Raw genomic sequence first — 13042 nt, 5'->3', positions numbered from 1 at the left:
TACTGACATATTATATGTGCAACTATACCCACGGGAGGCGATTTTCACTTGAGGCTATATTTGAAATCTATGACCTCAAGTGGAAATTTGACATCAAAGTTGCCTGATGTCAGGCTTGGCGGTAGCGGGAATCGATCCGGCGAACCTGGAACTAGTTGTTGCTAGCCCACGCTCTAACCGATATCGCCACCGCTGGCCCCAATGAGTGAAAATAATGATCGTAAAAAAGTTAATTTGAATACTGTAAATAGTATTAAAAATACTGATATAAGATGTGGTAATAAAACTGTCAAGATTAGTACTAACAAATTAGATACAAGAAAAGAATACAAAAAAATGGATAAGGTAAATAGATCAAAAATGAGTCCGAAGAAAAGTAACATTAATGAAGGAGTAATTAAAAAAATGGTACTGGGAATAAAAGATGATCAGGCAAAGGAAACAAAAAATATCAATGAAAATAATTTAAGAAATAATAATAATGAACCTCAGCGGAATTGGAATGATAAGGTAATAGAAGAAGAATTAAGTAGTAGTTCTAACAATATAGAAGTTTTAAAAGAAACTAATAAGAAGAAAAATGATATAAAAATTGAAGAAGAAAATAGTAGTAATCCGGATATTAAAGAAGCGGAAAAAGGAAATGGAAGGAATGACAACCACATGGTTGTTGAGGAAAATTCTAACAAGAGTCAGAGTGAATTAAAATTAAATATTGAGAAAAATTACTATAGTGCATTAGATGAAGGCCCATATGTAGTTTATGCTGAATCAATGAATCAAAATTTGGGTAATTATCATAATGTGGCACTGGGTAGAATAATATATAAAATTTCCCCAGTAATAAGTAGAAATATTGACAATTTTACAAAAATAGGCAAAAATAAAATTAAAATAGTTTTCAAAAATTATGAATATGCAAATAAAATAATTAGGGAAGACCTTTTGAACAAGAATAATATAAAAGTATATATCCCTAGACATAAATTATTTAGGGCGGGGATAATTTTCAATGTGGATGAAGAAATGGATGAGTCAGAAATTAAGGAAGTAATAAAATCAGATATAGAAATAATTGATGTAGTTTGTATTAAAAAAAGAAACAAAGATACAAATAGTCTGAAATCTCAAATGGTTAAAATTTTATTCAAAGGAAATTACTTGCCTGAAAAAGTATCAATATATTCAGTAAAACTTCAAGTGAGTCCATTTATACAGAAAGTCATACAGTGCCACAATTGTTGGCGTTATGGTCATATTCGCCTGCAATGTAAGGCCAAAAAAAGATGCCGAAAATGCTCTAGAGAGCACAATGCTGAATTGTGTCACATAGAAAAAGATTTTGAATGCGCTGGATGTCACAAAAATCACGAAGCAAATGATAAAAATTGTGAAGTTTACCAATTTAATAAAAATGTAAAAGAGCTAATGGCTTTTCAGAATATTTCGTACTCGGAGGCCAAATTTATTCTTCGGAAACAAAATTATGCAGAAGTAACAAAAATAAATCACTTCAATCCAGACTTCAAAAAGACATTTCCTAGAATTAACGAAGCAGTTAATTATGGAACAAACATGATAAATAAAAATAGGTATGAAGCACTGAGTAACCTTCAAGAACAAGAAATAAATATTGATCAAAGTAGGTTAATGCTGATGAATAAACCTAGAAGAATTATGGAAAGAAGACAAACTGAAAATGGCAGATATATACAAATGAATAACAGGAATTTAAAACAAACAAGTGGAGAGAGAAATTCACAAAGGCGCGAATATTGCGGCAAAAATATAGAAATAGAAGAAATTAGGAAAATACAAATAATCCATGAGGAACTAGTTAAAAAACTGAGAGAAAAAATAAGGAACAAAGAGTGTGATGATCTAGAGGAAGCTGTGGTAAAATTTAAAAAGGATATGGATATAATTTACGAGAAGTATAATAGTGTGGAAGTTAGAAATATTAGTGAACAACAAAATAAAGTTGGTTTTGATAATAATAACATAAGTTGAAATTATTAGAAGTAAAAGAAAATTGATAAACGTTTAAACAGTTAAATTCAAATTAAAACCAAATCTATAAATTTCATTATGCATTTATTACAGTGGAACATTAGGTCGTTTAATTCTAACAGAGAAAGTTTGGAAATCTTTTTATATCAAAATAAAACTGATGTTATATTTTTATCAGAATCCTGGTTCAAATGGAACCGACGGTACTATTTAAAAAATTACAATATAATCAGAACTGACAGATATGACGGGAAAGGTGGAGCGGCTATAATTATTAACGAAAGAATTAACTATCAGATTGTAAATATAGATATTGGAGAAATAGATATAAACAAAGTCCAATTATGTGCAATATCAATAATATTAGGAGATAAAAAAATATATTTGGTATCAATATATATATATATATATATATATATCGCCAGGTACACACGTTACGAAACAACAATGGAATTATTTATTTGAGAATATTCCTAGACCGTTCATTATAGCTGGAGATGTAAATGCGCATCACCATTCCTGGGGATGTAACTATAATGATAATTACGGAATGAATTTAATGGAATCAATTGAAGAATGTAATTTATTTGTATTAAATAATGGTTCCCCAACACTTGTGTTTAAAAACACTAAAACTGTAGTTGATGTTACAGTGTGCTCTTCTGAAATATTTCATTTAATAACATGGAAAGTAATAGAGGAAAACTTAGGCTCTGATCATTATCCTATTTATTTTTATTTGGATATAGTGAGAAGTAGCAGGATATTGATTCCCAATAGAAAATGGAATTGTGGTAAAGCTGATTGGCAAAAATATAAAATAATGATTGAACATGAAATCTTATCATTGGGCAATCATTTAGATAGTAACATTTATGAAAAATTCACAAATATTATAAATCAAACTGCGGAAAAATGTATACCAATAAATAAAATGTTAACAACATCTCAAGTGAGGAAACCAGTGTGGTGGGATGAAGAATGTTTTAAACTGGTAGAAGAACGAAGAAAAGCAGAAAAGAACTTTAGAAGAAATTCGAGTTTAGAAAATTTTCTTCAGTGTAATAAAATTAAAGCTAAAGTTCGGAAAGAACTAAAAATAAAGAAAAGAGAAAGTTGGTGTAAATTTGTCAACAATCTAAATCCTAATACCCCATCTAAAATTATTTTTAAAATGGTTAAATCAATGAACAATTATATTTCACAGAATGAGAAGAATTCAGAATTGATTAATGATAAAGTAGTGGAAGAAGTAGTTGATAATATTGCGCCCTTTGGAGTGGGTGATGATATTTGTAAATATCTTAAAGGAAATAGAGTAACAGGTTCGGTAGAAAAGTCATTAATTAGACCATTTTCATTATGGGAATTAGAAAAATCTTGGAGCAAAATCAAAGATACTGCTCCAGGATTAGACAACATTCATTATTCTATGTTAAAAAACCTTCCACAGTCCGGAAAAGAAATTCTACTCAAAATTATTAATAAGTATTGGCTGTCACCGAATGAAATTCCTGATTGGAATAAATTTAGAGTTATTTTAATTAAAAAGAAGAGCAATAATTCTGATGATAGCAATGCATATAGACCAATTACTTTGGCGTCATGTATTGCTAAAATAAAAGATAGGATGATAAAAAGAAGAGTCGAGTGGTGGATTGAAAACAATCAGTTACTGCCCAAAAGCCAATTTGGCTTTAGAAAAGGATTAAGCACACAAGATAGTCTAAGTATATTTTCCACAGACATACATCTAGCCTTTTCAAGAAACACTTATGTCGTTGCACTGTTTTGCGATATAAAGGGTGCATACGATAATGTGGTGCCGGGAAAATTAGCAGAAAGTCTTGTACATGCTGGCTTACCAGAAAAATTGATCAAAGCTATGGTATATACTACCTTTAATAGAGAAATAGAAGTTAAAATAAATGAAAATGCAAGGATTGGAAGAGTTCTTCGACAGGGTCTACCTCAAGGAGCTATCCTTAGTCCTTTATTATATGCTCTATATGTACGGGATATAGAAGGTATATGGTTGGAAGGTACGAAAATTCTACAATATGCAGATGATTTATTGATCTATATTGAAAAAGATAATTTGAAAGAGGCCATCGATATGATGTCTATGAATATGGAATTGCTGCATATTTGGTTGAATGAGAAAGGTCTGGAACTATCAGATGATAAAAGCTCCATAGGAATATTTACGAGGCATTCCAATAAAAAATTCCCAGCTTGTATTTCAAGTCCATATAATACAATTAAAATTCATTGCAACAATAAATTCCTAGGTATATATTTTGATCAAAAAATGACTTTTAAATATCATATGAATTATATTAAAAAAAGAATTGAAAAAAAAGACCAGTTTAATGAGACTGATAAACAGTACTTGGTGGGGTTCACACCCTATCACATCTATTAATTTATATAAAACCATAATTAGATCAATACTGGAATATGGTAGCATAATTTTTGGACATTCAAATATGGTAAATGAGCTTGAAAAAATTCAATACAAATGTTTAAGATTTTGCGCAGGTATGATGAGATCGACACCAACAAATGTACTGTTATTAGAAACTGGTGTTATGCCACTAAAAGTCAGATATGAATGGTTGAGTGACAAATATATGTTGAAAAAAATTAATTTCAATTCATCTGAAATATATGACAGAATTAATGATTTAAATAATGAATGCGAACGTAATATTTATTGGCTGAATAAAAAAATACCTATTATTATTCAGAGTTTTAGAGAAGTAATTAAATATCAAGAAAGTATGTATTCATTCAGCTTTCATCCTTATTATAATAAAATATATTTTGACAGTTGTATATTTGATAATATTATAAATATCGATTTATTAAAATCTGTTAATAATAATCCAGATGCAGAAGTTATATTTACGGATGGATCGAAGGATATGGACAATGTAGGTTTTGCTATATATAAAGAAACCGATCAAACAAGTGAATGTTACAAATTACCAGGGTGTGTTTCTGTCATTACAGCGGAGTTATTTGCAATTAAGGAGGCCGTAAGAAAAGCTAAAGAACAGAATTATAATAAAACAATTATAATTACGGACAGCATGAGCTGTATCAATAAATTACAAGTGTTTTTTAGAGATCTAAATTTAGAAGAAAAAATTTATTTTGATATCTTGCAAGATTTGGAGAAAATTAAAGAAAATGGAAAGGATATAAGAATAGGATGGGTAAAAGGTCACTCCGGAATTTCAGGAAACGAAAAAGCTGATGAATTAGCCAAATACGATTGCTTAAAGGGAATGGAATATAACCAAGTATTAAATAAAGATATAATAAAAGTTATGAAAAATAAAGCAGTTAATAAATGGAAAACGGATTGGCAAATAACATCAAGATATAAAGGAAAATATTATAAAGGGGTTAACGACTTTGTTAAAAAGGTACCTTGGTTTTATCAATTCAAAAATGAAGATAGATACTTTATAAGTACGATGAACAGAATAAGGTGTAACCATGGACATTTCCCAGAACACCTGTTCAAAATAAAGATGAGAGAGTCAGCTATTTGTGACTGTGGGAAGGATGTGGGATTTTTGGAACATATAATTTTAACTTGCAGCAGATATCAAGAAAATAGGGATTATTTATTATATGAATTATATAGAATTAAAAATTTAGTTAAACCATTTAATTTATTTAGTTTACTGTCAAATATTGATTATTATAAAATTATATATAATTTTTTAGTTAAATGTAAAATTAGAATATAAATGTAGGAAACTTTGTATATGGCTAGTTTGTAAATAAGAGGCCAAATAAAATAAATAAAAATAAAAAAAACATAATATATGATAATAATATGATATTGATACAAATCCTAGCACATCGGGTGCAAATTTAACGGTTGCCAATTATTCGACAAAAAATATTAATACTAAATTACAGTCACAAGTAATTTTAGCAACAGCTGTTATATAAGTATAAAACTCGAGCGGAAAGTTCATAGAATGTCGGTGTCTTTTAAGATACCATCCACTAGGCAGTTTATTATGGAAGAAATCGGAAGATTTATTATGGAATGAACAAGAGGCAGATACAAAATAGAGATGAAGTTGAGCTCGAGCAGCCGACCCGAACGGATCGAAGCTGAAATTCAATAGTGCGCAATAGTGTTACGTAAACAACAAGTGTGAATGTTAATCATCAAATATCCAGTGTAGTGATACAGTGTTTCGTGCAACAAATGCCCCTTTTAGGGGGGGCATTTAATTGTAAATAAGTGAATAATTTTATTACAAATATGCAAAATCAAGAAAATATAACTTATTCTATCCCTCCGTTAGTTGAAACTATCAACATTCTTCATGATACGTCGACGATGGACAATGAATATATTAAACAAGTAATCATCAATCAGAAAACTAATAGTTCAATTAATGGAAAAAACCAATCAGAAGATACGATTATGGACAAAATAGTTCCGTCAACTTCTTGGCAAACAATAGAACCAGGCAGTAAACAAGTAATCATCAATCAGAAAACTAATAGTTCAATTAATGAAAAAAATCAATCAGACGATACGATTATGGACGAAATAGTTCCGTCAACTTCTTGGCAAATAATAGAACCAGGCAGCAAACGCAGACGCACATCGGCTAATAAATATGTCGAAAATGTAAACATAACGCCGACTCGAAACAGGTTCGATGCATTAAAAACAAACAAAGGTCATCCGTCCCAAACAACAAAAACACAAACTGATAACACCGAGAAAACTACAAGGCCACCTCCTATATTTCTATATAACGTAAAAAAAATTTCTGATATGGTATCTGATATCAATAGTGTAATAAACAGAGAACAATATTATACAAAATCAATGTCGGACGATACAGTGAAAATAAATGTTCAACAGCCCGAGCAATACAAGCTGCTTATAAACTTTTTCAAAACAAAAGGTACTGTTTATCATACTTATCAACTTAAAAATGAAAGAGCATACAGAGTGGTACTCAAAAATATCCATCATACATACGATATCAACGAAATAAAAACGGAACTAGAGAAGAAAAATCACAAGGTCAGAAATATAATAAATATGAGATCGTATATAACCAAAAAGCCACTCAACATGTTTTTTGTTGATTTGGAACCCTCTGATAATAATAAGAAAATTTACAATATCACAAAGTTATTGAACCATATTGTAGTAATTGAAGCGCCCAAAAAGAGAAAAGGATTAATACAATGCACAAGATGCCAAAATTATGGTCATTGCAAAACTTATTGCAATCGACCATTTGCTTGTGTCAAATGTGGAGAAAATCATAACTCAAAAATTTGCGTAAAACCAAAAAGTACGCCTGCTACGTGCGCACTTTGTGGTAAAGATCACCCCTCAAATTACAGAGGTTGCGAAGAATACAAGGCCGCGTACTCCACTGCTTACAAAAAAACATATACAACAAAAAAATCACATGATACGAGAGATATTCATGATCCAACCACAAGTCGTCAAAATATTAACATCAGAAACACAAATCATATGAGCTACTCGGAGGTCATCCGAAATCAACAAAGAAACGCAACCAGCGGGCCCGAAACAAGTACCGTACTACAGGATTTCTTGAACAGTTTTAGAGATATGTTTAAACAACTCATGGAACAAAATAATATGATCATGCAGATGCTCACTATTTTGGCTAAGAAATAATGGCTAACTCACTGCGGATTGCTGAATGGAATGCAAATGGCATTCTAAATCATCTGAATGAATTAACTATGTTTCTTCAAATACAAATGATTGACATCTTATTAATAAGCGAAACTTATTACAGTGGAACATTAGGTCGTTTAATTCTAACAAAGAAAGTTTGGAAATCTTTTTATATCAAAATAAAACTGATGTTATATTTTTATCAGAATCCTGGTTCAAATGGAACCGACGGTACTATTTAAAAAATTACAATATAATCAGAACTGACAGATATGACGGGAAAGGTGGAGCGGCTATAATTATTAACGAAAGAATTAACTATCAGATTGTAAATATAGATATTGGAGAAATAGATATAAACAAAGTCCAATTATGTGCAATATCAATAATATTAGGAGATAAAAAAATATATTTGGTATCAATATATATATCGCCAGGTACACACGTTACGAAACAACAATGGAATTATTTATTTGAGAATATTCCTAGACCGTTCATTATAGCTGGAGATGTAAATGCGCATCACCATTCCTGGGGATGTAACTATAATGATAATTACGGAATGAATTTAATGGAATCAATTGAAGAGTGTAATTTATTTGTATTAAATAATGGTTCCCCAACACTTGTGTTTAAAAACACTAAAACTGTAGTTGATGTTACAGTGTGCTCTTCTGAAATATTTCATTTAATAACATGGAAAGTAATAGAGGAAAACTTAGGCTCTGATCATTATCCTATTTATTTTTATTTGGATATAGTGAGAAGTAACAGGATATTTATTCCCAATAGAAAATGGAATTGTGGTAAAGCTGATTGGCAAAAATATAAAATAATGATTGAACATGAAATCTTATCTTTGGGCAATCATTTAGATAGTAACATTTATGAAAAATTCACAAATATTATAAATCAAACTGCGGAAAAATGTATACCAATAAATAAAATGTTAACAACATCTCAAGTGAGGAAACCAGTGTGGTGGGATGAAGAATGTTTTAAACTGGTAGAAGAACGAAGAAAAGCAGAAAAGAACTTTAGAAGAAATTCGAGTTTAGAAAATTTTCTTCAGTGTAATAAAATTAAAGCTAAAGTTCGGAAAGAACTAAAAATAAAGAAAAGAGAAAGTTGGTGTAAATTTGTCAACAATCTAAATCCTAATACCCCATCTAAAATTATTTTTAAAACGGTTAAATCAATGAACAATTATATTTCACAGAATGAGAAGAATTCAGAATTGATTAATGATAAAGTAGTGGAAGAAGTAGTTGATAATATTGCGCCCTTTGGAGTGGGTGATGATATTTGTAAATATCTTAAAGGAAATAGAGTAACAGGTTTGGTAGAAAAGTCATTAATTAGACCATTTTCATTATGGGAATTAGAAAAATCTTGGAGCAAAATCAAAGATACTGCTCCAGGATTAGACAACATTCATTATTCTATGTTAAAAAACCTTCCACAGTCCGGAAAAGAAATTCTACTCAAAATTATTAATAAGTATTGGCTGTCACCGAATGAAATTCCTGATTGGGATAAATTTAGAGTTATTTTAATTAAAAAAAAGAGCAATAATTCTGATGATAGCAATGCATATAGACCAATTACTTTGGCGTCATGTATTGCTAAAATAAAAGATAGGATGATAAAAAGAAGAGTCGAGTGGTGGATTGAAAACAATCAGTTACTCCCCAAAAGCCAATTTGGCTTTAGAAAAGGATTAAGCACACAAGATAGTCTAAGTATATTTTCCACAGACATACATCTAGCCTTTTCAAGAAACACTTATGTCGTTGCACTGTTTTGCGATATAAAGGGTGCATACGATAATGTGGTGCCGGGAAAATTAGCAGAAAGTCTTGTACATGCTGGCTTACCAGAAAAATTGATCAAAGCTATGGTATATACTACCTTTAATAGAGAAATAGAAGTTAAAATAAATGAAAATGCAAGGATTGGAAGAGTTCTTCGACAGGGTCTACCTCAAGGAGCTATCCTTAGTCCTTTATTATATGCTCTATATGTACGGGATATAGAAGGTATATGGTTGGAAGGTACGAAAATTCTACAATATGCAGATGATTTATTGATCTATATTGAAAAAGATAATTTGAAAGAGGCCATCGATATGATGTCTATGAATATGGAATTGCTGCATATTTGGTTGAATGAGAAAGGTCTGGAACTATCAGATGATAAAAGCTCCATAGGAATATTTACGAGGCATTCCAATAAAAAGTTCCCAGCTTGTATTTCAAGTCCATATAATACAATTAAAATTCATTGCAACAATAAATTCCTAGGTATATATTTTGATCAAAAAATGACTTTTAAATATCATATGAATTATATTAAAAAAAGAATTGAAAAAAAGACCAGTTTAATGAGACTGATAAACAGTACTTGGTGGGGTTCACACCCTATCACATCTATTAATTTATATAAAACCATAATTAGATCAATACTGGAATATGGTAGCATAATTTTTGGACATTCAAATATGGTAAATGAGCTTGAAAAAATTCAATACAAATGTTTAAGATTTTGCGCAGGTATGATGAGATCGACACCAACAAATGTACTGTTATTAGAAACTGGTGTTATGCCACTAAAAGTCAGATATGAATGGTTGAGTGACAAATATATGTTGAAAAAAATTAATTTCAATTCATCTGAAATATATGACAGAATTAATGATTTAAATAATGAATGTGAACGTAATATTTATTGGCTGAATAAAAAAATACCTATTATTATTCAGAGTTTTAGAGAAGTAATTAAATATCAAGAAAGTATGTATTCATTCAGCATTCATCCTTATTATAATAAAATATATTTTGACAGTTGTATATTTGATAATATTATGAATATCGATTTATTAAAATCTGTTAATAATAATCCAGATGCAGAAGTTATATTTACGGATGGATCGAAGGATATGGACAATGTAGGTTTTGCTATATATAAAGAAACCGATCAAACAAGTGAATGTTACAAATTACCAGGGTGTGTTTCTGTCTATACAGCGGAGTTATTTGCAATTAAGGAGGCCATAAGAAAAGCTGAAGAACAGAATTATAATAAAACAATTATAATTACGGACAGCATGAGCTGTATCAATAAATTACAAGTGTTTTTTAGAGATCTAAATTTAGAAGAAAAAATTTATTTTGATATCTTGCAAGATTTGGAGAAAATTAAAGAAAATGGAAAGGATATAAGAATAGGATGGGTAAAAGGTCACTCCGGAATTTCAGGAAACGAAAAAGCTGATGAATTAGCCAAATACGATTGCTTAAAGGGAATGGAATATAACCAAGTATTAAATAAAGATATAATAAAAGTTATGAAAAATAAAGCAGTTAATAAATGGAAAACGGATTGGCAAATAACATCAAGATATAAAGGAAAATATTATAAAGGGGTTAACGACTTTGTTAAAAAGGTACCTTGGTTTTATCAATTCAAAAATGAAGATAGATACTTTATAAGTACGATGAACAGAATAAGGTGTAACCATGGACATTTCCCAGAACACCTGTTCAAAATAAAGATGAGAGAGTCAGCTATTTGTGACTGTGGGAAGGATGTGGGATCTTTGGAACATATAATTTTAACTTGCAGCAGATATCAAGAAAATAGGGATTATTTATTATATGAATTATATAGAATTAAAAATTTAGTTAAACCATTTAATTTATTTAGTTTACTGTCAAATATTGAATATTATAAAATTATATATAATTTTTTAGTTAAATGTAAAATTAGAATATAAATGTAGGAAACTTTGTATATGGCTAGTTTGTAAATAAGAGGCCAAATAAAATAAATAAAAAAAAAAAAACATAATATATGATAATAATGATATTGATAAAAATCCTAGCACATCGGGTGCAAATTTAACGGTTGCCAATTATTCGACAAAAAATATTAATACTAAATTACAGTCACAAGTAATTTTAGCAACAGCTGTTATATAAGTATAAAACTCGAGCGGAAAGTTCATAGAATGTCGGTGTCTTTTAATGTACCATCCACTAGGCAGTTTATTATGGAAGAAATCGGAAGATTTATTATGGATTGAGCAAGAGGCAGATACAAAATAGAGATGAAGTTGAGCTCGAGCAGCCGACCCGAACGGATCGAAGCTGAAATTCAATAGTGCGCAATAGTGTTACGTAAACAACAAGTGTGAATGTTAATCATCAAATATCCAGTGTAGTGATACAGTGTTTCGTGCAACAAATGCCCATTTTAGGGGGGGCATTTAATTGTAAATAAGTGAATAATTTTATTACAAATATGCAAAATCAAGAAAATATAACTTATTCTATCCCTCCGTTAGTTGAAACTATCAACATTCTTCATGATACGTCGACGATGGACAATGAATATATTAAACAAGTAATCATCAATCAGAAAACTAATAGTTCAATTAATGGAAAAAACCAAACAGAAGATACGATTATGGACAAAATAGTTCCGTCAACTTCTTGGCAAACAATAGAACCAGGCAGTAAACAAGTAATCATCATTCAGAAAACTAATAGTTCAATTAATGAAAAAAATCAATCAGACGATACGATTATGGACGAAATAGTTCCGTCAACTTCTTGGCAAATAATAGAACCAGGCAGCAAACGCAGACGCCCATCGGCTAATAAATATGTCGAAAATGTAAACATAACGCCGACTCGAAACAGGTTCGATGCATTAAAAACAAACAAAGGTCATCCGTCCCAAACAACAAAAACACAAACTGATAACACCGAGAAAACTACAAGGCCACCTCCTATATTTCTATATAACGTAAAAAAATTTTCTGATATGGTATCTGATATCAATAGTGTAATAAACAGAGAACAATGTTATACAAAATCAATGTCGGACGATACAGTGAAAATAAATGTTCAACAGCCCGAGCAATACAAGCTGCTTATAAATTTTTTCAAAACAAAAGGTACTGTTTATCATACTTATCAACTTAAAAATGAAAGAGCATACAGAGTGGTACTCAAAAATATCCATCATACATACGATATCAACGAAATAAAAACGGAACTAGAGAAGAAAAATCACAAGGTCAGAAATATAATAAATATGAGATCGTATATAACCAAAAAGCCACTCAACATGTTTTTTGTTGATTTGGAACCCTCTGATAATAATAAGAAAATTTACAATATCACAAAGTTATTGAACCATATTGTAGTAATTGAAGCGCCCAAAAAGAGAAAAGGATTAATACAATGCACAAGATGCCAAAATTATGGTCATTGCAAAACTTATTGCAATCGACCATTTGCTTGTGTCAAATGTGGA

The sequence above is a fragment of the Ctenocephalides felis genome, unplaced genomic scaffold (assembly GCF_003426905.1).
Source record: "Ctenocephalides felis isolate EL2017-DRISC unplaced genomic scaffold, ASM342690v1 CF-g0.4_SCAFFOLD_01886, whole genome shotgun sequence".
NCBI classification, from domain to species: domain Eukaryota; kingdom Metazoa; phylum Arthropoda; class Insecta; order Siphonaptera; family Pulicidae; genus Ctenocephalides; species Ctenocephalides felis.
Note: the sequence above shows the minus strand (reverse complement) of the source record.